Source organism: Phyllostomus discolor, chromosome 11 (genome assembly GCF_004126475.2).
Source record: "Phyllostomus discolor isolate MPI-MPIP mPhyDis1 chromosome 11, mPhyDis1.pri.v3, whole genome shotgun sequence".
NCBI classification, from domain to species: domain Eukaryota; kingdom Metazoa; phylum Chordata; class Mammalia; order Chiroptera; family Phyllostomidae; genus Phyllostomus; species Phyllostomus discolor.
Genome location: NC_040913.2, coordinates 89,424,574 through 89,450,070, shown reverse-complemented (window position 1 = coordinate 89,450,070; position 25,497 = coordinate 89,424,574). Strand labels below are relative to the sequence as shown.

Sequence of the window (25,497 nt, the reverse complement as noted above, 5' to 3'; positions counted from 1 at the left end):
TACTGATGTCCAATCCTAGACGGTATCAGACACCGATATATTAATTCTCAAAATATGCTTCATGTGATCACATATGGAAAATGAATGGCAATATACATTCCAAGTACACCTGTAATTAAAAAAAACATTTTGTCCAAAATGTACAAATCTATATTTGTCACAGTAGCCTGTGACTTATATATATATATAATATATACACTTATAAATATGTAATCTCCATCCTTAGGATGTACTCAGATGTCACCTAGTGAAGACTTTCTCAAGGCTAAACTAACACCTAAATTAAATAGTGGGGGTTCTTGATACCCTATAAGCACTGAAGAGATTTTAAAAATATTTTTGCCTGGCTGGCGTAGCTCAGTGAATTGAGCGTGGGCTGCAAACCAAAGTGTCACAGGTTCAATTCCCAATCAGGGTACATGCCTGGGTTGCAGGCCATGGCCCCCAGCAACCGCACATTGATGTTTCTCTCTCTCTCTATCTCCCTCCCTTCCCTCTCTAAAAATAAATAAATATAATCTTAAAAATATTTTTGATGAACTTCTCTCAGTAGCTCCTGCAGGCTATCACAGTCATGGGCATGACCTTCTCTTACTCAGCTCCTTGAGCTCCTGGCCTGACCCCGGGTCAGGGGGAAGGAACCCTGTAGTCCCTGCTTGTACGAGCAGGGGAGTCTCACTGCTTCACACCCACACAACCAGAGGGCCACTCTGATGGTTCTTCCACGGACAAATAAGGTTTTCCCTGAGTGACTGTCAGCTTTGAGGCACCCCCCGAGTGACAAAGCCAGGAGTCAGGTGCTCCACTTCTGGGTAGGGGAGGGGGTGCTGGTGGTGACCCAGTTCAGCTAGCCTTTGTGGGGTGCTGGCTGCGTGTCATAGACCTGAGTAGTGGCTTCACACACTACTTTGCTATGTACTGTTGTAATCATCATAACAACGTATGGAGCAGTTGCGTGAGCCAGTATTTTATGAACGAAAACACTGAGAGTGTTTTCGATCATAAAAGAGTTCAGATACTTTGCCTACAGCCAGGTCCAGGGATCCCAGACGGATGATCACCTCTGTCTCCTGCTTCACTCTTTACATGTTAAACAATGGTTTCTCGTGCCCGTGGATCCAGCATTATTAGCGAGAAAATCCGGTGAAGGAACCTAGAGAACAGCAGCCAAGGTGGGCAGAGCAGGAAACAAAGGCCCCCTCGCCCTGGAGCCGCCAATTGCTTCTCTGGATCCCAAGGGATCGGGAAAGAGAGGAAACTGCCAGCTCGTTCCTTTCCAGCCGGATGCCTGGGCACCTGTGTCCCCGCCCTGCTGCCACACACCAGCCAAGACTGTTCGTGGAGGAGCCACAGAGGGAAAAAATTATATTCGTTTCATGAGATGAATAACGACTTTCCATAGACGATGCTTCGGATACATTATCAGAGTCAAACCACTGAAATTCCTGTGTAACCACTGGGCTGGAACAGAGGAGGCCTTCCACATACTTTTGTTTATCTGAAAGTGCATGTTGCTTCATTTTCAAATCTTGTGACCTCTGATTTAATAATTTATGTGGTGCGGGGACAAAAGGGTGTAGTGATCACACCTGGGCGTACTGAGGTCTTTGATCTTTGCATGTCAGCTTCCTAAGCCTCGGTTTTCTCATCAGTAAAATAGGATGGACATCCAGGTTCCAAGGTCAACCTTATAGTGTGGAAAAGCACACAGGAGCAGTCTGAACAGGAGAACACACCCCACCAACATTAATTATTAATCAAGTGATGACGAGAAGCTGTTAAGCTATATCATTTGATCTCTAACAGAGTCAAAAAGGAAAAGGGAAACATCAACTTGTAGAAATGTAAAAATAGTCCTGGCTGGTGTGGCTCTGTGGATTGAGTGCCAGCCTGCAAACAGAAAGGTCGCAGGTTCGATTCCCAGTCATGGCACATGCCTGGATTGTGGGCCAGGTCCCTAGTTGGGAGTGTGCGAGAATCTGATGTTTCTCTCTCTCTCCCTCCCTTCCTCTCTCTAAAAATAAATAAATAAAATATCAAAAAAGGAGAAAGAAAGGTAAAAATAACCTCATGTGTAAGAAACATCACAGTTCCAGGATGACTCTGAAAACCCCTCCGAGGCAGAACAGGTGCCCTGGTCCTGGTCACAGGTGAAAGGTGACTCTTGATGCAAAGTCCTCATTTTATCTTTCTGTAGATCCTTGCACCGACACCACTTTGCCCTAGGTCCATGCTGCTGCATGGGTATGCCTGTCTTGTTTAAAGTTTTATTCCCAAAGCCTGGCATGCTGCTTGCCATGATGTAAGTTTTCAATAAATATTTGGTGAATCAGTGCATGTCGAGTTAATTAAGAGATAGTATCATTGCAATACAGAAAATACTAATTGTTCAAGTTCATTACTCTGCAAAAAAAGAATGGCATGTTTTTGCTGACACCGAACAGTTACTTGAATATAAAATTCAAAATTTGTTATAAAATCCACATAAAGATGACAACTAGACACATTGATAACTGAAATGTACAATTTGATGTTGAAAACTTTAGAGATGTTCAAATACCTCTATAGATTAGACCAAAACTTTAATTGTTGTCTGACTTTATGAAAGCAAAGCACATTTGAACACCTCGCCCCCCCCCCCCCAAATGGCTAACTCAGGTCATATTAGGGATGAAAGTCACAGCCTCGGCCCGAAGACAACATGGTACATGTGCCACCATTTGGTGAAATCATGGAGTTGCAAGTAATTATTGCTAATTTTCTCGCCAGAGCATAATAGGGAAGCTCCTTGCATAATGTCATAGTTTGAGTTATTTAAAATTACAAATAATGGTTACCGTTTAATCATGGCTAAATTTATGCATTAAATGATAAGGTCTGAACTCATACATTGTAAATGTTATGAATTGCATTTCCATTTGAAGCTTAGAAGATTTGTCGCAAGAAGGAGGAGAGATGTTTGCTTATCGCACCTCTAATGATGGTTTCACTGGTTAATTTCTGGCCAAGGAAAACGGGGCCCCAGACACTCGGCATAGTGGGGCGCTGCCCTGTGTGTATGTCAGCGGATAGAGCCCAGGGAGCCGTGCTGTCTGTGTGGTGCGAGGCTGCACCTGAGAGGAGCGAGACCTGGTTCTCTAGTGCGTCTCTGAAACCGGCTCTGAAGCCTGCTCTCAGACAGTAGCTCCAGAAATGTGTTCAACAAGCACAGGGTTCCAGGAACAAGTGTTTTCCTTGTGTGGGGGCATCTTCACCTGGACGAGAAGCTCTCGGTTAACTCGAAGTCAGATCCGGGAAGGCATGGTCTTACCAGTGATCCTTTTGTGGTGCAATCCCCAAACCGTGCTAGCTTCTCCCATAAGGGTGTTCCGGGAGATGCTGCCCACTCTCCCAGGGGCTGAGCGTCCTGCTCTCTGCAGCTCCCAGACTGGGCCAGGACAGGGCCCCACAAAGATACAGGTGTTTGGGGAGCACGTTAAGTTTCCCTAACTATTGCCGTCTTCTTCCATCCAGTTTCTGTGCCCCTTGTTACCTAGGAACACGACTATGCTAGTGGATTTCAAATCACAGGTGGCAAACACACGGCCCTCCCAGGGCTGAATCCGGCCCTCCACCTTGTTTCTACCCGGCGGCAGCACCGACCTCTGGCTTAACTGCCTTAAGGAGTAGTTACCCTTACACAGTCCTAAAATGACATGTGGCCCTTTGAAGGCAACTGCGAGGCTGAGGTGACCCCCGGTGAAAATGAGTTTGATGCCCCTATTTCAAATGATCCCCAAAGCAGGAGTGAATTTGGGAAACTAGGTGTTCTGTTAATTTCAGGTTTTTCTTTCCATTCTTTTGTATTTCCAAGTTTGCTGATTCACATTTCCAAACACTGAAAGCTTTGCTTTTAGCTTAGTGGGCATGGGATCTATACGTTACTTCAAGGAATGCTGAAGTTAGGTTTTGACATATGTTTTAAGGTAAACTTTGTTTCTCTATGTAAAGCTGACAGTAGTAGTTACTGAAAACTTCTAATGTGTAAGAAGATACAGTTCAGTTCTCCTGGGCCTGAAGTTCAGTGCGTCACACTGACGGAGTGAATAAGCTCCACCTTAAAGAAGAAATATGAGAGTTGTGCTGAACGAGGAATACATTTCCTGCCCTTGCCCCCTGTCTGTGCAAGGCCATTTGAATGTGCTTTTGAGGACTAGCATATCAAATTAGCAGAATCGACATCAAATCACCTTTACTGCAGAGAACCAAATAATTCTACTGTGATGAAAACAGCTCTCCAATTATTGGCAAAAATATCATAACTTTTAGCTGCAGAATTTAGAATAACCTCACCTACATCATTCAGGTAACAGCAAAATTAAAACTTCGTATCGATCAGGAAGTAGGAATAATCCATTCTCTTCTAATTTCCCGGAAGTCATACCCTCTCTTCAGGCCGTTAGAGGTGGTGTTTCAGGAAAACAGACTTTACGTAAATATTCTTTACCTTACGATAGATGTGTGATGTGCTACAACACATTTAGGGGGATTTACGCTGTGCATGCAACTGATTGAACAAATTCCATTTGAGACAGGTTGATTCTAGAAAACATACGAAGTGCATCTTAGTGGCTGGAAGGCAGGTGTGATATCTGGTCACTACCACGACAGTGTGTGACGACTTTGAAAACTCCAGTAATATAGTTGTGGTGCTGTGCTGGATCTCTAGAGTATGTTGTTATTAAAATATTGATTGACGGTGTGAAATCATCCGTAAGAGGGATTCAGATTTGCAATGATAGCGCTCCTTCCGTTTCCGCGGATGCGCGCCGCCTGCAGCGAGGTGCGGCGTCTGGTACCCAGACTGGATGAGAGCCGTGCACGCCACGCGCACCGTCTGAGTCTGCGGGAGCAGCAGGGCAGAGCCTCCGGAGGGCTCCCCTTTAGAGAAGGGCGACACCCGTGGCTTTGTTGTCGAATGTGGTATTTTGGGATGCAAGTGCCCTGGTGTGCACGGGGACACTGTTTCCGCTTGCAGCTGCTCGGTCAGGAGTGGAATAGCAGGGCAGTGAGGAAAGTGCAATTGGAAGAAAAAAGCACCACCTTACAATAAAGGAGTTAAATAAAAGTAACACTAAGATGCAGTTTTTAATTCCTTCCAAATCATAGGACTTTTTTTAAAATTAAAGACCAGATTTTCTTCTGAGTTGCAATCCAATCAATATAGGTATAAAATACTAAATATTGATACTATTTTTAGACTCACTTTGGCAACTCTCTAGACCTTGTTATAAAATGAGCATACGTGTCGAGGCCATTTTAAACTTTTGTTTGTTTTTTAAATTATTTTATTGTTCAATTACAGTTGTCTGCATTTACCCCCCACCGCTCCCCCTCCACCCCAGCCATCCCCACCATCCCCACCATCCCCACCTCCCTCCCGTGCTTCCACCCTCCCCCTTGGATTTGTCCAGGTGTGCTTTACAGTTGTGCCTGAACTTTTAAATTATCAATTAAACGATGATTACCACACAGGCTTATTTCAAGTAAACAATAAAAAAACCTGAATGTACGTGAAATATGCATTATGAGATAGGTTATGTGTAGGTGCTGTCTGCAGATTTCAGAAACACATGCATGCTGCTTATCTTAAATTATTTTGCAATGTTTTCTTGCATCTGTGTATATTAGTAGCACAAAAAAAAGTCTCTCTGTCTTTTTGTTTTGGGCTGACTTTGCTCCTTTTGAAAGCAAGCACCTGGATCAATGAATCACCCGAAATGTTCTTTGTGCGTCCCCTGTTGTTTTTCTTACAAAGAAATGCAAGGAATTAGCAGAAATTGGTGTCACCATTTGTTTTAGCGTGGATGGCTATGAACGGTTCCTTTAACTGTGGAGTCTGCCATAAACTGGTGACATGTGAAACTTTATGCGCTAAAGCGTAATACCGGTTTTTTATCATCCAAGTCCGTTGAGGTGGGGGAGGGGCCGCGGTGAGCATCCCTATACCTTGGAAGACTGTTTTAGTGCTGGGGTGCCAACGGCACTTTGCACACTTGGAGGTAACTTTTTCGTACTTACCCTCATTTTTATTATAGGCCGAGACGGGCATGGAGGAGGCAGTGCCTCATGCACGGTCTTCAGTTTATAAGGCCGAACTTGGCACTTCGAAGTGGACATACTAACGTAGATTCAGACAGTTCCCAAGTAATACTGTGCCAAAAAAAAAACCACGTGGATTTATTTTGTTTTCCTCTTTTTAAGGTTATGTTTTAATATTTTAGCCACACAGTGCTTCCAGACTTTGACACGTGTCTGCTTTATCCACTGCCATTGGCCCTTCAGGAACAAGTCACGAGCAAAGAACAAATCCCAAATCCTTAGACTAGAACCTTGCAGCTACACGTCTTTTCACATATCCCTTGACCATTCTCCAGGAGAGAAGCGTGGAGCCTGGAGCCTGCCCTACAGGAAGCCACGGATGGGCGAAGCAGTGCGGGCTGGGTGCATGTCAGAGATTCTGTCCCCGGTCCTTCTGTGGACCAAGATGCGGGGAGAAGACTCGGCTGTGGGAGTTCTGGTGGCCGTTGGTGGTGGGGCAGAGCGAGGGGAATAACCCCGGCGACAGCCAGTGCAGGAAAGGGCAGGTCGAACCTGGTTTACAACTAGACTCGTGTTCTTTCTCCTTTTTTTTCCTTCGCTGGCTAACAGCTCCCTCTGAGCACCCGCATTTTTTCTCCCTGGATCTCACACTATGCCATAAACCGCACTGGAACTGTGAACAGCTAATAGTGTCACAGAATTATTGCATTTGGCCAACAACCCTACATTACTGTGGTTATAACATCGACTCTTTGGCCAAACAGCACGAGAAGGTATGGAGAATGCACATTGTAAAGGTGTATTTTACAACCTGACATGCTGTATTTTGGGAATTATGAGTAACACTGTTCAGATTATATAACCATGATTATATCTTTATGGATGTATTAAAGATGAAAGAAAACTGCAATAATTTCAACGGGAAGAACAAGCCCATGTGATTTATATAGGTATTCTAAAATGGTCAGGTATGGATGCCAAATTATAATACGTTTTATAGCATGCAACATCCAGAGTTCGAATTCCAAAGCTCACATGGGGTTCTGCCTCAAAAAGTATAAAATAGGAGCTATCATTTTCAAAAGATTTAGACCCATACATGGTTGCCAGAACCGACTAGTAAACTGAAGGAAAATATCTATTTTGTATGGATTCTCTCAGTAATTTCTCATCTCTTCTAGAGTCAATTAAATACATAAAATATACCTGTTTCTAAAATGTCACCATGACAGTTACCTTCCTTATATTCTTTTTGAAGTATCTTCTTCATTTCAAGGGTAATTACTTTTAAACTAAATACATTTTGGAAAAAAGACAAGCGTGATTTCAATGGATGCTCTTTCTATGGCTGATAGCCATGTGAGCATAAAAGTTGTTGTGACAGTGACTCAAGCACATCAATTAGCACCCCATGTACAGCGAGACGCACCGGCAAACCGCTGCGCCTCTCACCAGTTCCGTGAGGCTGTGGCTTTGTTTTCCATGCAACTGAAATAAAAACTCCCTGTAAGGCACATGGGCACAATTTTCTTTTCAACTTGACACTGGAGATTCTTTCGCGTTGTTCGTGCTTTGAACTACTTTTCTTTTTTTTTTTCGGGGCTGTGTCTTGACTGGCACAGAATCAAAGTTACTTAGAAAGAAGAAAGAATATACATCAAATGGCAGAATCACCACTCAGAAAATATCATCGGCCACAGAGTGCGGTGGAGCTTTTCATGTTTGTTTTCTGGTCAAGGAGTGCTGCATGCCGTCCCGACTCCAGGCTGGTGCATGCGGACACATGATTAGAGCAAATTTGCCTTTAATCCTCCACGGGCACCGTGGTGCATCGTGGCGCGTGCGGGCATCTCACGGAGTTTTGTGCATTTCATGGCTTTGGAAACCTCAGGGAGTGGAATCAGAGGGGAGGGCAAGGTCACTCCTCTGCTTTTGGCAGGCCCGTATCACCCTCGCCATTTACCACTCATTGTTTTGAATATAAATCATGAGAATGACTGACTCTCCATTGAAAAGCCCTTGATTCAGTAAAATCAAACAGCATGTTTCCAATTTCCTTTTTGTTTGATTTCACTTTTATAATCCCCAATATTCATTACATTCCATCCCTCTCTTTCTTTGTAAAGTGGCTTGAGTAGGAAGTGCTGATTGATTGTGTATTAAGCTTTATCTCAAATTTTTAGTGACAGGCACACACTACATACAAAATCATGTTAAACACACATAGTAAATATTGCTTTTAATTTTTTATACTTTTTTTACTTTTAATACAAAATATTTTATATAAAAAGTGTCACCTTCCCATAGGTCTGTGATGCTTTGTAGACTCTTCAAGTAAATCATTGTGATTATGAAAGGAAAGAATACTGTCTTAAAACCTGTAAGTGGTAAATGTCCAAATAGCCACTGTGAAGGTGTTTGAGCTTTAAGAATTCCGTTGAGTCAGTCACCACAGGGAGTTCATGGACAATCACTCCTCTTTCACCTTTAATTTCATTACATTTAATACTGTCTCTACTGGATAAAGCACGTTTAATAAAATTGTTTTCATTTATTATGAGAGATTTTTTTCTCAAATTAGGGGATGGATAGAGGAGTTAAGCATTTTTATTGAATTAGCTAAGGATCACGTATCTGGACTGATTTGTGAACACAGGAGAATTTTAATTTGTTGAGATAAAGACGAGTTTATGTGGAAAAGAGGGAAGAGGAAGACTGTGTTCTTGCAGAATTGTTTTTTTCTTTTACACTATTTACATTAAGCTTTTACACATACAACAAAAGTGACAAGATGCATACTTCCTGGGGAAGAAAATCATGCAATACCATATTACTTCTTTGTGGGAAAGGTATGCATATAATCAGTTGTGCCCCTTTTTCCTTCCCAAAATAGTAACTGTTACTCAATTATAGTACCTTTGTTAAAGCACAGCATATTACTGTTTAACAAAATCACTACTAAATTGCATAAATTGTTTTGAATGGCAGTCATTATATAGGGCAATTGGTATTGTAATTGGGAGCTAAATTAATATTATTATAAGAATTAGTCAAGATGGGCTTAATAAAACAATTTTTATAATTTTACTATATTTGGGCCTTAAGTTGTATTTAATATAAATTGGTGAATGCTATGCAAATATTAGAATACTGTGGAGTTGGAAGGAGTGCTAGTCATAAGTGAAATCTGTTGATATCCTTCCCATACGGGCCCATTTATTGCTTCCCAGGGGTCCCAGAGAAGAAAGTACTCAATTAGCTAGGGCTTTGTTTTCAGTTGATTAATTTTAGAGAGAGAGGGGAATGAGGGGGAGAAGAGAGAGAGAAACACTGATTAGTTGCTGTACCTGCTGATACACTCCTTGGTCGATTCTTGTAAGTGCCCTGACCAGGCATCAAATCTGCAACCTTGGTGTATCAGGATGATACTCTGCTCAACTGAGCTACCTGGCCAGGGCCTACTGTGGCTTTCTCAAAAAGTAAAAGCTGACAGCTGTGTGGGTGTATGTGGGAGGTGCTGGGGGGATAGAGGAATTGAGAAGGAAAAGGAAGGGAGGGAGGGAGGGAGGGAGGAAAAGGAAAAGAAAAAAGAAAGAAGATAAAAGAAAAAAAGAGAAAAGAAAGAAAAAAGAAAAAAGGAAAAGAAAAGAAAAGGAAAAGGAAAAAGAAAGGAAAGGAAAAGAAAGGAAAGGAAAAGAAAAGGAAAAGAAAAGAAAAGAAAAAAGAAAAGAAAAGAAAAAAGGAGATAAAGAAAAAACGTATGGACATGGACAACAGGGTGGTGATTGCCTGGGCAGTCGGAGGAGGTGGCGGAGGGGAAGAGGAGACAGTGGTGACGGGCAGAGGACTGACTTGGGGTGCTGAGCACACAGTCGAGTGTGCAGATGATGTGCAGTAGACCCGTGCACCTGCAACCTGTGTAATTTTGTTAACCAGTGTCACCCCAGTAAATTCAACAAAAAGGGGAAAATAGTTACATCTTTGTTTAAAAGAAGGGAAGCATAACCTTCATAGATTTCATAGTTTTCCCATCAACAAGATGGAGGTAATCACACTTTATAAGCTCCCAAAATTTTTTAAATATTAGTTGGTGTTATTAAAATTATAAATTGTATATATTGTCTATATTATCTACAGCATTTGTCCCACAATACTTGAATGTATTTATTTTTTAAATATTTTTTAATCCTCGCCCAAAGATATTTATTCATTGCTTTCAGAGAGAGGGGGGGGGGGGAGTGAGGAATGGGGGGAAGGAGAAAGAGAGAAACACCAGTTATTGCCTCCTGTACATGAGGCAACATGGTAAACAGAGGATAAATCTCAGTAAATAGAACAGTTTCCAAGTCAATATTATGCCAACTTCATGATTTAAATAACAAAGAAAGCCTGGAATTTTGCTAATATTTGCTAATATGTTGCACTACCAGAGTAAAGGCTATCACTTTTGCCATCATTATACAAATAGTGTGTTGGAAAATTATATTTATATTATACTTTGGTCAACAGTTGCTTTCTTGTTATTTACAATCCAGTTAATTTTATAAGGACTCACAAATAATTCAAAATTAAATCAAGAATTATTCTGAGAGCAAGAAATAAAGGATAGACTTTTTGAACCAAAAAGACTGTGAATAAAATGTTACATTAAAATTCCAGCTGTTATTCTAATACTTTATTAAAATTAAAAAGAGTAGCAAGACAAGACATTTCTTTCTAAGTAAAGACTTTTTGAAAAATACTTTCACAGTAAACGGACAAAATTATGTTTGAAGTCAAATGTTTTTATAGCTAATATTATTTAAACTGCAGTAATAACAAATAATTAACAAAATTGTCCTTGTTTGGCAAAACGTTATTCAAAAAAAGTATTTCCCTGGTTTAAATGGTCTGTCTCTTGTTTTTGTTGTTAATTTAATCTCGAGTGTATTTTTCTCCATAACCGTTATTACCATCACCATCATCACCATCGCCCTCACACCCCTCCCCCACGCAGTCGCAAAGTAAATGCTGGCTAAAGCAACTGCAATCCCAGACGGAAAAAAGAGGTTTGCCAAACGATTGAGAATGATGTGAAAACATTTATGCTGTAGTCAATCAAACCAAATAAAGGACAGATATTCAAATGAGAACAGCGCTGCTGCCGATAATTGCCCACGCTATTCCCAGCAGCCCTTGGCAGGGCTTACAGAGCAGGCCGCCGGGCGGGGCTCCGGGGCCCCTGCGTGGGCACCGGGCCGGTCTGTCCCTCTCGGCTTCTAGCTCGCCCCGGACTGAGCACCTCTGCTTCTGGGAGCCTGTAGTCTGCCCTCCTCCCCGGTGTCAGCCGCCCTCCGTACAAAAACTCCTGACTTCGGGCTCAGAGTGAACCACAGAAAAGAATGCACGTGTGTGCACGTGGGACTTTGACCCCGAGCGCAGCCCCACTACAGCGAGACGTCTGCAGCGTCACCCCCGTTCCCCGTGACCACACCCAGGCCCAACGCGGAGGCGGCGCAACGTCCCGCACCTGATGTGCTTTCCTTCCTGGGAAAATTGCACGGTTCAAAAGGCCTGAGTCCTCTGTGTTTTGATCTAACAACAATTCCTGATTTAATTTTGAGTTATCTGTGAGTTCTTCTAGAACAGAGTGGATTTCCAATGGCAGGAATGCCATCGTTGGAGAAAAGAAACGACGGCATACATTTCTTTCAAGCACAGTGTTTCTATAACCACACCACCTCTCGGGCGCTGAAGTCCTCGGGTGTGGGGCCTGCCCGTCGCCTAGGCCAGTGAGCTTTTCAGGTGATCACTACTGAGTAGCACGTAATACGGACCTCCGTAACAAATATTTGAAATGGAAATTTAAAGAACATACCATGAAGAGAGAGCTTCCTCAATGCGAAGGGCTGCGTTTATAAGCGGGGTTTCTATCGTGAAAGAGAATTGTTTCAGTTCTGGTTTGGGTTTTAAGGTGAGGTGTAAAACTTGCCCCACCGCCTTTGCAGTGAGAGCGCACCCACCGTTTTCTTGGTAGACGGACATCCGCTCACATGACCGGCTCTAACTTACCTTCTGAAACTGCTAATGGAGCGATGGAGCTTGGTCGTGAATTCAATTTGACTGCAAGTAATTAGACATGCTTTCTAAAAGGGGAAAATGTAAACTTTGTTTAAAGAGAGAGAGAGAGAGAGAGAGAAACTTGGCCAGGAGGGTGTGAAGAAAGAGAAAGATGGTCAAAAATACTCCAGCCCCGAGGGAAACATCCAGGATCGAGGCGAGACCGCAGCACCCAGCAGATGAGCCAGGGCTGGAGAGAGATGCACAAGGAGTCAGGTAAACCTCCTGGCCAAGGTGACAGTCCCCAGAAGGCCTCCCTCCCTTCTGACACCAGCCTCAAGGTCAGAGGTTCTTAGGATCACCCTGGCTTCAGAGTGGCTGGCTACAAATTCAGACGTCCCCAAGGCCACCTTCATATCTGATACCTCGCTGAAACCTCACAGAAGGTGCTGGCAGCCAGTGTTCGTACAGGAACATTTATTTCAGAGAAAGGATGCAAATCACCTGCAATGAAAAGGGTCACACAAGGCTAAGTCTGGGAGGGATTTGAACCCAGAGCTAATTCCCCACCCTCTTTCCATGGAGCCATGGGAGGCAGGACCTCCTCTGGACCACTAGGTGTAACCAGGCACGTAAGGGAATGCCGAGCAAACCAGCTCACCCAAGCCATCATTTTTATAGGGACTTCATCACTGACATACTGCTTGCAAGGCTGACCTTTGGCTACAAGCCCTTTCTGGAGGTCGGAGCTGACAGCTGTGGTCTCCAGTTCCTCTGGAGGTTGAACCCTGGATGGCACATCCCAAAGCCCCCGTTATAAGTCACATTGTTACCCTGTCCTGTGTCCAAACCTTAGAACACACAAAGACACTCCTGTCAAGCAGGGCACCCCAGGGGCTGAGCGCGGGCACAGCTCAGGCCCTCTCTGACCGAAGTGAACTCTTCAGCGCACGGGAGGATGCACCGGTTTCTCACTGAAGCACTTGGTACTAGGTCTCTGCATGAGACAGGCTGAAGTCTCCTACGGGCTTCTGGGTGGGCTGCTGTTTTCCTGATTCAGCATTGCTTCCTTCTTTCTCTCCCACCTTCTTATGGCCGGGAGGTAGCCATCCTGTAGCCATGCAGAAAGGAAAGGGTTTCGGGGGCTTCGTGCTGACAGCAGGGGACTGGGAAGCCAGCACGGGCTCCTGCCCAACTCTTGGCCACTCGTCTGCAACAGTCCACCTCTGCACACCCGGGGCCCGTGGTCGGCTCTGCTGAGGCAGCGATATTCCGAGGGGGTGATCTTGGCAACTCAGATTCCTCATTAGTAAAATGGAGATGATCTTAATAACACCTAACAACTCCTGTGGCTGTGAGGAGTGAGTTATGTTTATGAAAACTGCTTCTCGGAGGGCAGAGGGCCGCACGGAAGTTCGTTGCGCTGTGGCCACAAAAGTCACGTGTGCCCTTTCTCCGCATCCAATTATGAAGCTGGATGAGAACGGTTGGCGTGGTGAACAAGTTCGCTGGGAGAGACAGGAATAGTTCTTAATGAATTATTAACAGCAATTATTTCCTGTGACCACGCTTTATCAGCAGACATCTGCCTGCCGTGGTACTTGTTCTTGGGTTCAGCTCCGGAGCAGCTTAGGGGAATCTGTATGCATGATGTGATTTCTCTCACAGGCATAGACTCTGTCACACAGTTGCTACTGGAATTTCCAGGGGAGGAGAAGAGCATTATCTTGATTATAGGACTAAATGGGGTGTTTTTAAGGAAGTGTGTAAAGGTGAAATCCTTTTTTCAAAATTTTTTTTTTTTTTTTTGGAAAACAAGAAAGGGCGATACACCACAAGTTCATAAACCTAGCTTCTCCCGGCCAAACAGGAGCACAAATATTTGCATTACAGTCTATTTCAGGAAAGAAAAATTCTTAGAAGAAGATGGCAAAGCCCCTAGTTCGTACACTAATGTGAGGGTATAATTTAATAAAGCCGAGTTCATTCACCAGGGATCAGCCGCCACGGAGAAAATGTGGTGTTTGCTTTCTTCAGAATAAATGTGTCAAACTGACACTGCAAGTCGTAATCTTCCGTTTGATTTTCATGGAATTCCAAGGGCACGTGGGTTTATTCCGAGTCAGTCTCCTTACAGCAGCCTTTTGATCACAAACACTCGGTGAGTACAGTGGAGACGGGGGCTGACTGGGTCGCGTGGCCCACGTGGCTTGGACTAGGACACGGAGTCCCTTACTGGGCGAGGGTGCAGTTCCAGAATCGCCTCCAGGGGGCGCCCTCCGGCAGTGCTGCGCTTTGTAAACTGCAGTCTCCTGCTCAGCGGCTTCAGGGACTGGGTCACAGGAGAGCGCCTGGGGTAAAGCGAGGGAGGAAGGAAATGTAAGGGGCACCAAAAGATGAAAAACACCAGTTTTCCCTACAAATACTGTGATAATGCAAACTCTGAAAATCAAATAAGTGCAAAACATCTGTGATAAAAATATTAAAAATGTTGCATTCATTTTGAATTTTTTAAATTTTGTGTTAAGATACAATGTATCCCGATTGCTAAGGGTGTGTGTATGCACGTGGTAGTTTATGTCCAAGACAAGTGCTTTGCTTACCCTAGTGCAGTTCCAGCCCTAGTGGAGAAGAAAAAGAACTAATTCCTTACCAGAAAAAGAGAAAAAAATTCCTGGCAACCCTCTCTGTTGCCCTACCAATGGCTCCACGTTCACCATGCAGTAGTGACCTTTCTTGGAATCGGTGAAATGACCAGTCTGGCTCCCATCTCCTCATCTGCTTCATGTAACCCAGCCCTCTGCCCCTCCTCCTACCCACGGAGTGCTCGCATGGTGCGGGGGTGGCGGGGTGGCATGAGAAGAGCGAAATGTGTGTTGCCCACCCCCCTGAACCAGGCCTGTTAATCACCTCCGAGAGCCAGCTTTGAAAACATCCTTCCAAATTTCTCAGCCCACTTTCCAACAACCGAGGCATGAAGGGCCCGCACTTCCCTTATTAAACATTCATCTACTCGTGTATTCATTCATGTGCTTCTATCTACTTAGTACGTTGTCTGTGCAAGTGCTTTTCAAGGTGTTGGGGACACAGAATTGAATAAGCTTGCACTCAGATGATCTTCATCGTAGCCATAGATAAAATAAACAAATAAACAAATGTTAGACACTGGGAAGGAATGTAAAACAGAGGAAGGGAATAATCAGGTAAGAGAGTTCCTTCTTATATCAGCCCCTTCATCTGTTTCCCCAATGCCGTTATATCCGTGTTACTTGAACAGAATTGCTGGCGCCTTTGCAAAGTCTCAAATTATCAGAATGCAGATGACGGCTGCTGTATTGACGGATCGTGCTCAGTAACCGCGTGGCTCCTCCTACACACGAGGCTCAGGTAATCCCGAATCACAGTTCTATTAGGAGTTGGCTGTGCACTGTGTCATTAATCCACTCAACAACCATTTCCATGGCAAATTAACATTGCCACGGATGTTAGGTCACCTAGCAACTGTGCATGCTGCCAGTGTTGGCTCTTCTGTGGATTTTGAGATCATTACACAGTATTGATGTGGCCAGGTATTGCCAATGTTATTAATTACCACAATACTGCCAGCATCCCACGGAACCATCACATAAGAAACCCTGCCTGAGCCCGTAGGCTCAAGGGTCCTGCGTCTGGCACTTTGGTGGTAGCTGAGTCTCTCCTATGAGGAACTGGACGAAGCACGGACATCACTTTAAAATGTAATAGTATTTTAGCATTGTGACACATGATATTAATAATTTTGTCCATTTAAAAACCATTCGTTAAGCACCTTCTCTGGACCAGGGAATATACTGAGTGCAAGGGGCGTAGCAGGGGAATGCAGACTTGGGGTCTTCCTCACTGGGGTCTAAAAGGACGGAGAGAGTACAGGTTTACACAAACGCTATGGAGTTGATGAACAAATATGCAGTGACACTTTCTTCCCGACTGGGGGAACTGATCTAGATTTGGGGGTCCGGGAAGGCTTCTGTAGGGACAGCGGTATGTCACTGCACTAGAGAGGTGGTTGAACAGAAGTCGGTGTCTAGGGAAAGTACATGAGAATGGGCGCTGTGGACCAAATCCACGAGGCAGGCCCATGTCTGCGATGATTCAGAGCAGGACAACAACACAGTGGGCTTGGAGGGTTGAAGGAGGAGGAGGAAACCGGCCTGGCTGTTGGTGGGGCGATGAGCCCACGTCCAACCCAGCGGGGCCTGGCAGGGCAGATGGAGAAGAGTGGCGTTACTTCCTGGGGGCAACAGGAAGGGACCTGAGGGCATTGACCGGTGCTGAGAAGGTCTGTACTGCCAATAAACCTTCCTGACTGGAAAGAGGAGGGTAGAGGTGATCCAAAACAACTAGTTAGGAGGCTGGTATAAAAGCTGTTGCAAGGCGTCGCCCTGGCCGGTGTAGCTCAGTGGGTTGAGCCCTGACCTGACAACCAAAGGGTCGCCGGTTCAATTCCTGGTCAGGGCACATGCCCGGGTTGCGGGCCAGGTCCCCAGTAGGGGGTGCATGAGAGGCAGCCACACACTGATGTTTTTCTCCCTTTCTTTCTCCCTCCTTTCCCCTCTCTCTAAAAATGCATTTTAAAAACGTCGTTGCAAGGCATGATGTAGGTGTAGACTGGGCTGGAGTGTGGGTAGTTGACATTGTACCAAGTGGGCGGTGCCCAGAGATAGCACCGTGGCACAGTTAGCAAGACTGGGTGTGCGGGTCACGAAGGATGGTGCATGGGTGGGCTCAGGAGTCTGAGCAACTGACCAGGGAGTGGGATCTTTAGGAGCTTGTGTCTGGTGTGGCCGCGAGACAGTAGTTCTGCTCCGTGGAAGACGGGGTGCATTTTCTGGGCACACTCGGCCCTTGGCCCCTGGGTTCTCGGCCTGAGTAGTTTTCTCAGGATTACTCAGACGTTAATTTCAGATCAGAGGACGGAGCAGGGTGCCAACCAGATTTCAGTTACTGAGAGATTTCTCGTGTGGGGAATGTGTTAGTTCAAGGAATTGCAGCCCAGAATTTGGGCGACGTCATGGGAGGGGATGTTCCTGAGTTCCACGTGAAGCCTTAGAAAGTCAGATACAGGACACATGTGCTGTTTGGTCAGAAGATGTAAGTCTCCTTAAATCGGATCCCATAATTCTCAAGTTCTCTGTGTCTGGAATTTCCAGTGAATATCAGTGAAAGACTCGAAAGCCTTCTGCTTCGCCCTCCCTCTTCTTTCTTTATGGTGCATCTCCTTTTTTTAGTCTTGATACTGTTCGAGATGCCCCCTCCCCGACTTTGCACATCCACCCAGCCTCCACCCCCTTTCCTGGGCCTTCACCGCATTGGGGTCATGTCCACAGGCTATGCTATGCATATGTCTCACTTGTGCGTGGAACCTAGTGCACGAAATAAACTGACAAGCAAAATGGGGCCAGAGACACGGGTACCTGGAACAGACAGACGTGCCTGAGAGGTGGGGAGGGAATTGAACGAGATTAGCCAAACAACATACATGCATCTTCTTTCTCTATCCCTGTTCAGAGGTGATTCAGCTTACTATGAACACCGAGTATTCCTCTATCCCCGAGAGGCATTTTCTACTTCCCAATTCTGTCTGTTTTATAAGACTCTCTGTGCTTACATTTTCAACGGCTTTTCCATTATTCAGTGTGCCGTATTTCGCTTTTCACCAAAAAGACATGTTGTTGGTAATGTTTCTCTTATTCTATTACTGAGGGTCTAAAAAAATCTAAAAGAAGGTAACCCCACAGAAATATCCCTAGTTATTCTTTGTTCTTCCCTTCTCGCGCACGCACAGGAGTGACCTATATAAATCTCTGCCTTTTTTCCTTTCACTTTCATGACGTTCATTGGCTTGTTGTAAGAGCTTCTCAAATGTATTATCTATCCGACTGGTATGTAGAAAACAATGACCTAAAGACACATGTAGATTCTAAAGAGAAATGACGAATATTAATATGCAATTGCCTTGATTGTGCAGTTGTTAGATTACGGTGGAAAATGTGTGTTAACCAGCATCCTAGTCACAATGTGTGCCTGTGCTTGTTCTCACCTGTGTCAAGGATTCGGGTTCTCAACCAGGGGTCACCCGCGTGCCCAAAGAGGAGCCTGTCACCCTCCACATTCAGAAGGGGGGGGGCATGGCCTGAAAATTTCCTCCAAGGCGTGTGCCCTCTTGTCCGGACCATAAGCTCTTCAAAGCACAGAGTCGTTCGTATAAGATGTGAAACCAGAAGTCCTGCCCGAAGTATACTTGATTCCCTCTTCCCTCAATCCAGCTCTGTGTTTTACACTCTGTTCTCCACTCAAGGGCCCTAATAACTAATGCCTGTTTACTAAAAAAAGTCCATATCATGTAGATTTAAGGAGTCCCCTCAAATCCATATCTAAAACTTTCTAGCAGTATTGACCTTTCTTTTGCAAGCCCATTAGCGATCCAGGTGAAGAGCAAGAGGTGGACCCGCACACGCTGAATTCCAGCAGACACGTTACCCTGGATCTTCCTCATGCCTGCACTTCCTCGATTGTAAATCATGTGGTTATGAAACAGACCCAAAGGCCACTTCTAGGATCAACTTTATATCTTTTCTGACATTATGCACTTACATATATTAAAAGGCAAGGGGAAGATGAATTCATTGTGACATTTCCACAGATACACTAAGTTTCTTGACATGAGTTCTCATCTCTACAACACTGGTTTGTTCTTTATCATTGGAAAACACATGCAACCAAATGCGACATAGGTATCTTTCACTGTTCAAGTCAAAATGTGCTTGGCGGTCATTCTCTTCTAACACCTGGGAGCATGGTGTTAACAGGACTCATGCGGAATGATGCAAGTAGCAGGGCGCGACGAGAACACAGACCATGTCGTACGATGCCTCTGAGCGAAGCAGTATCAAAGACCAGTCAGTGGCAGAGTTAGAATACAGAGTGTGGCTTTATCTTAGTCATAGTGTGTTGAAATCCGTATTATCTAAATCTTACTTGTACTCATGTCTAGACTGGTTTCTGTCCCAAGCAGTAAATTGACGGTGTGGCTGTGTTATTCTATGTGCTTGTGTAGACGGAGGCTGTTCCGTTGTCTGGTGGGTGGAGTTAGGGAGTACTGGTTTGATGGCTTACGTCTAATAGAATATAGTTTAAAAATAAGAAATAGAATATGTTACATTTTAAATATTTTTCTTTAGACACAATTCTTGATGTTCTATGAACATTCAATATGAGTAATATATGGTCTGTGTATTTGAACTGGAGACAACAGAACATAATGAAATGCCAGTTCTCTCTTTCAACGATGGGACATTTAGGGATATGTTCAAAAAAAAGAAACAGAAAGCCTCCGTCCAATGCCAACTCTGCATTCTGACAACAATGTCCGCACTATCAAGTGCCGTTGAGTGAGAAAACAGCGAACAAATGCTACTCCCGTCCCCTGCATTGTTTTGTGATCAGGTCCCCTTCGTACCGAAGGAAACAATGCTGTTATCACTTACTCATGTAATGTCCACTTTTGATTTCTCCCGTGATTTATCTTCAATTGAACCAATATTGATTTTGCGGGGAAAAGTGCATAATCTCCGAGGAGATTTTTAAAGGACTGATCTTCATGTGTGCTTTAGGTTTTCCCCCACTGGTTTATTCTTCTCAGTGATTTATCTACCTAATAACATTATAGATGAAACCTGGTCTTTCCATGCATTTCTTCAAGCGCTGTTCACGTCTGAGCACGCTTTGTCCTTAATTGCCTGGGGGTTTTTAGATGGCCCGTCTTTAGTGGGCTGAAACAAGTTGCAGTGTAAGCAATTAAGGAACTGAGCAACACAGGTCTACAAATTGCTGTTTTGCTTCTGTTTGTGATATATAACTAATTACTCATTGCTCTGAAAACCTTTAGCTTCGTAGATGTCATGACTTCAAAGTGCATAAGTGTTGCTTTTGTATTTATTAAAATAGTGTTGAGTGATAGCGGACGCCACAGCTTTCAAGTGCTTTGGAATACCAGCCTCTCCTGTAGGCTGTGCCATTGACTGCAGTTACCAGCCACACCTTACATAAAATAGTACAGAGAGTCTCCAGGATACATGGGAACTGAGAGACTAGGATGTAAGAGGATCGGACCCTAGCCCATCCCTGCCCACCTGCCCTACTTTTAATTCTTCTGAATTATCACCTCATTCATAAAGTTAGGAATTACATTAAATGGCTATCAATGGAATCTTCAACATAGCATCCTCAAGAAAGAATAAAGAATACGCATGTGGAATGATATAAATGCCTTGTATCCACCAGATATTATCATCAGAATAAGTACTATTCTATTTAGGAAATGTGTTTTGGAAACTTATTTTTCATTAGACATCTCATTCAGCCATAAATATCAACAGGTTAGTAAAGTCTTTTCCTGAGCTTGAACTTTAAAATGCGGTTCTTGACCAGTCTGGCATGGGCTGCTAGAAGAAAGAATTTTACTTGCTGCAGAAGGAAAAATGGCCTTGGCATCTCTCTGAACATATTCAGGAAGTGGGATGTATGTGCTCTCAGTCCTTATGGGTTGTTCTGTTCACACCAGGCCCCGTAAGCTCTGCACCTGCTATTTATTTTTTATCGTGGTTATTTCCCTTGAAATTGTGCTTGCAGCTTTTCTTCTCCCTACAGTTTGGTGCCTGCTATAATAATGATGCCCCCCCAAACAAATACAAAATAGGTCAATCACAATAGTTCTGTGCACCCTCTCTCAGAGAAGAAGGGGTTGCCTCAGAGGCGTTCTCTTCTTCCCGCAGCCCTGAAATGACCCGACTCCACGGGCGAGGCCCGGCATCGCCGCCCCTGGGACAGAGGTGTCTGTGTTGGGAGGTTCACCTGCCACAGTTTGCATCCTGGCTTGGTCATCACTCGGGTCCTTTTAAGAAGTACTGGAAACATTCTTGAAGAGATTTTGCTCGTTCCCTTTTGTGTTCTGGTTTTCAAATGTGAAAGAAGGAAGAGGGAGTTAAACCCAAAACAGACTATAGACAAGAGACTTCTTTCAAGCAGCAAGATATCGCAATATCATTATTCAAAGACAGTGGGCGCGTATATGCAACCATACCTGCCTTGGGCACTGAGTTTGCAGAGCTGGTCTGAAGCCACGTGTGAAGTTTATCCATGAGAATAAGGAAGCTTTAGCAAAGGAGTGCATAAGAAAAGACAGATAACAGCTCTTACTAAGCCTTTTCTAGCTGTCTGGTTCAAAAACCTTTTTTTTTTTTTTTTTTTACCTCTATTGTACCCAGGAAAGGATCCTTGATAAAATCGCCACTGACTGGAAGCCATCCACCTCTAGTACAAGGCTAGTTCTTTGCACCACTAGGTGGCAGTGTAGTCACATACTTATGGCTATGCAAGCTCTTGCTCTTGAACCTGAAGGCTCCGGACTTCAGGGTCAGGTTTCTGAGCATCCGAACGTTCCTGTCTCCTTCATTCACCGGACAAGCGTATCTGTACTAAATAATTTACTCTGTACATCGCCCTCAGAAACGCCCGCTTGTGTTTGCTTTTATTATCAAAGAAAACACTTGAATAAACGGTCCACACAGGAGTACTAGTATCCCACAGCTCTTCAACTATATTTTTTTTAATTTAAAATGAAAACGTATGCCCCAGCTGGTGGGTTGAGTGCTTGCCTGTGAACCAAGGGGTTGCCAGTTCAATTCCCAGTCGGGGCACATGCCTGGGTCGAGGGCCAGGTCCCCAGTGGGGGGTGCATGAGAGGCAACCACAGATGGATGCATCCCTCCCTCTCTTTCGTCCTCCCGTCCCCTCTAAATAAATAAATAAATAATTCAAAAATGAAAATATTTTTATAAGGATATGAAAATATTTTATAAGTATTTAAAAATGAAATGCTTGGGAGATTTTATTGTTTAAAATGTATTTGAAACTCCCAAAAATAAACAAAGCTTAAATGTGTCTCCAACATTTTTAAGAGTAATTGAGCATATATAATGCAATCCTTGGAATATTATCAAAGGCCCCATTGTGTGAATTATTTAATGCAGGTATTTAAAATATTTTCTAGGTTAGAATTTCCAGGAATAATTATGTTTGGAAGGGTACACTTGTTTACTGTTATACTTTTAGTGTGGTTGTGAATAATTGATGTAGATTATTATAAATTCTCCTCTAGAATTATCCCGGTTTCTTAACTATTGGTTGGCCTCTCAGACTCCTAGGGAGAGAGTTTGGTGGTTCTCCACAGTTTCATGTATTTTTGGCAGGTCTCCATGTTCCCGGATGTCTTTATTGCGTCCTTTGACACAAAAAGAGAAAAAATCTGAAATTCAGAGGAAAAAAAAATCAATGGAAGTATTTCCTGCTTTTCATCACTTTCAATGGTATTAAAATAAAGGGAAATACAATCCAGGCCCACATAGGCAAACGTCTCACTAAACATTTTTGCAGATGCCTAATCTAAACTTTCTTATTTATTCGGCTGCCTTCCTGTTTCTATTCTGCTTCTTTCTAGAGATGCTAGCCTACAGAAAACTGTCAGAAACGCTCAGTGGCATGAGTCGGAAAAGTTACAAAACGGTCACAACCTTTTGATAAGGAAAGACCTCCTGCACAGTGCCCCTCACCCGGGCTCACGGCCTCCCCACCCGGGACTCCTGCAGCCTGTGGACCACATTGCCCTCGTGGCTGATGTGGGCTCCGCTGCTCTGTTCCCCAAGGAAAGCTCCCGCCCCATCTCCCCGCCCCCCCCCCCCCACCAAGGAGAACAGAAGTGCAGAGGAGGTCAGTGGGCAAAAGCTAGAAGGCCATTTACTTTGAGAGCTGACTAGAACAGTTTAGTTCTGTTTGGATCAACAGTGGTAGGCTACGAGAGTCTCACAATGATGGGGTACGAGTGCATAACTAGCTGTTAAATGGAGAAAAATGGAGCTTTTCCTTGATTGGCCCTTTTTGAAATGAAGCAGTGATCTTCTGGGCTTTCTAAATTCTCAGACGTCACTTTTCTTCTGTTCTACCCTCCCTCCCTCCCTCCCTCCTCCCTCCCTTCCTCCCTTCCTTGGACATAAGGCTTCATCTTTGCTCCGGGTGCCCTGAGGGGCAGAACAGAAAGAGCTCACCGGTGCTCTGAAATGAATGCTCTACTGTGAATGCACGTCATGGCCCGTTTTTACCCGATGCTTTGGAGATGGCTTTTATCAGGACACGTTTTGCATTCCTATAAACAATGAGATTCATCTTCAGCTCATGCCTTAGTCCCTACGCCAGGCACACGGGAGGCAGGGGCGACGTGCAAGGGCGAGTCTCGCACACAGCCGCTGCTTGACTGTCCACCGCCGCTGACCCTGCTGTCAGCTGCGGGGGCAGGACACCGGATGAGTTCCCTCCTGCAGCTCTTCCTTCTTCGTGATGCTCCTCCTGGGCTTGTAAGGCTGTGACAGGGGTCATGGACCCGCCAGAACGTGTCCTTTTCTCCTGGAGAGCAATGCAGGTCCCGGGGAATTCGGCATGCGGCTCAGAGGAACACATAGATTTTCTTTCATCCGCATATCTCACTGCTCGAGTCGAGTGTGAATTTAATGCCCAAACAACTGACTTTTCGATATTTAAATTCTCCAGATGGAATGGCAGGCCCACCCTCTCACTGGTCACAGTTTGGCGTTTTCTAAAGATGTTCATTATTTATCTACATTGATTGGAAGACCTCTATCATCTATGTGCCAGCCTTTAAAAGATTTGTCCCCCGTAAAGTATAACCTGGCTGCCTTCTCCCCCAGGTTAATTAGTGCTATCTGTCTCCTCTCACAAACTCACGAATCGTGTACTTCCTTTACTGTCTCGCCTGCTCTCACTCGTTCCGAGACCATATTATCCTTACAAGACACAAAGATTAGCCTTTAATGTTCACTCCAGGGAAAGGGGTACTAATTGTATCAAACTGGAATTTAATATAGTCCTATTAAGGTATGCTTGCTCTTATGATGTTGAGACTATTGTAAATAGCAGTTACCACTTATCAAACCTTACAGAGAAAAATTTGTGAAGACAATGCAATATCAAGTTGATGAAAATGAAAATATCCTGTATTTTTTCCAGCTCTGAAATAAAGGCACACTATTACGTAGCTGTGAAGACCTCTGATTTTCTCAGTGCTCCGCAGGGTTTCACGGCACTAAAATTGTCTTTTGAACTACCTCAAATTCTCCAGGCTTTACAAGGAAAAGAATAAAGGTATATTCACTGTGATACAAAACAAGTATAGTTAGAATACTGAAAGAAAGCTTATGACAATCCTTTCATGTGGGAAATTGGGAATTTTTTTTTTTTGTTCAAACTCATCAAACATTCTGCACTACTCAGAAACTGTGGTGATACCATGGCGTGAGGTGCTGTATGTGTGTGGAGTGGGAAAGGGGGGTGATGCATTTTTTTATGTCCTAGCTCCATTAGCACTACCCAAGATTTCAAAAAAAAAAAATAAGTATAGGTAAAAACTAAGAAGCAGGACCGGTATAATAGTATCTTTAAAAATACTTTACGAGTAATCTGTTGAGAGAGCAAATATCTGTGTTTTATTACATAATTTTCCATGTTTTATAATGTCTTCAACAGGTCTTGGATTACTTTAGAAAACTTAACCTTCTCAATAGTAAATGCTAACTTCCTGTGTTTGTCTTTCTAATTTTTTTATTGCTGTGTTGGTAAACTATGTAATGAAACACTGTTTCATTTAAAAAATAAAAAAAAAAAGTTCTTCAAACAGCAGCAAAGAGCACGGTAGCTTTTTGGACGTTATATTTTCAGGGAGCTCTATTTCTAAACATTTGCAGGCATTTTCAGGTTATTTTATTTCGTAATGAGTGTTGTTCAGTTTCAAGATTAGCTGGTGATTTTTTTTTTTTTTGCTGTCTTCACATTAGTTACTCTAACCGCCTTTGCCCCAACAATTTTATAGCACTCCACCCAGTCTTACGGCATCTCTGTACAATGGCTGAAGACATTAATGTAGCAAGGAGAAAGGAAAGGGTACTATTTACAGAAAAAAAAATTCATAACAAGAAAACAAATTTTAAAATTCCCAGAAAAATTGCACTTTTCGAAAGGCATGAAAGTAAGTGCATTCCTTTAAAATAAAACTGCCCGTATTATTCAGACTATAAGACGCTCTTTTTTCCCTCCAAATTTAGGAGGAATAGTGGTTGTTAGTGCTGCTGTTGAATTCTGTTTACATTTACATTGGTGAAATATTATGTTATTTATGTTATTAAATATTTTACCACATTTTTTTGCTTCAAAGTTTTTTCCTATTTTCCTCCTCCAAAACCTAGGTGCATTTCATGGTCTGAAAAATATGGT

The 25,497-nt window shown here is 43.7% G+C and overlaps 1 long non-coding RNA gene across 1 annotated transcript; it reads left to right on the top strand.

The window, feature by feature from the left end:
- The first annotated feature begins 766 nt into the window (after window positions 1–766).
- LOC118497297 lies at window positions 767–25,450 on the top strand. The gene is made up of 3 exons (XR_004899821.1): window positions 767–777; window positions 2,805–2,809; window positions 25,329–25,450. It is a non-coding gene; the product is annotated as an uncharacterized LOC118497297 (long non-coding RNA).
- The last annotated feature ends 47 nt before the right edge of the window (window positions 25,451–25,497 follow it).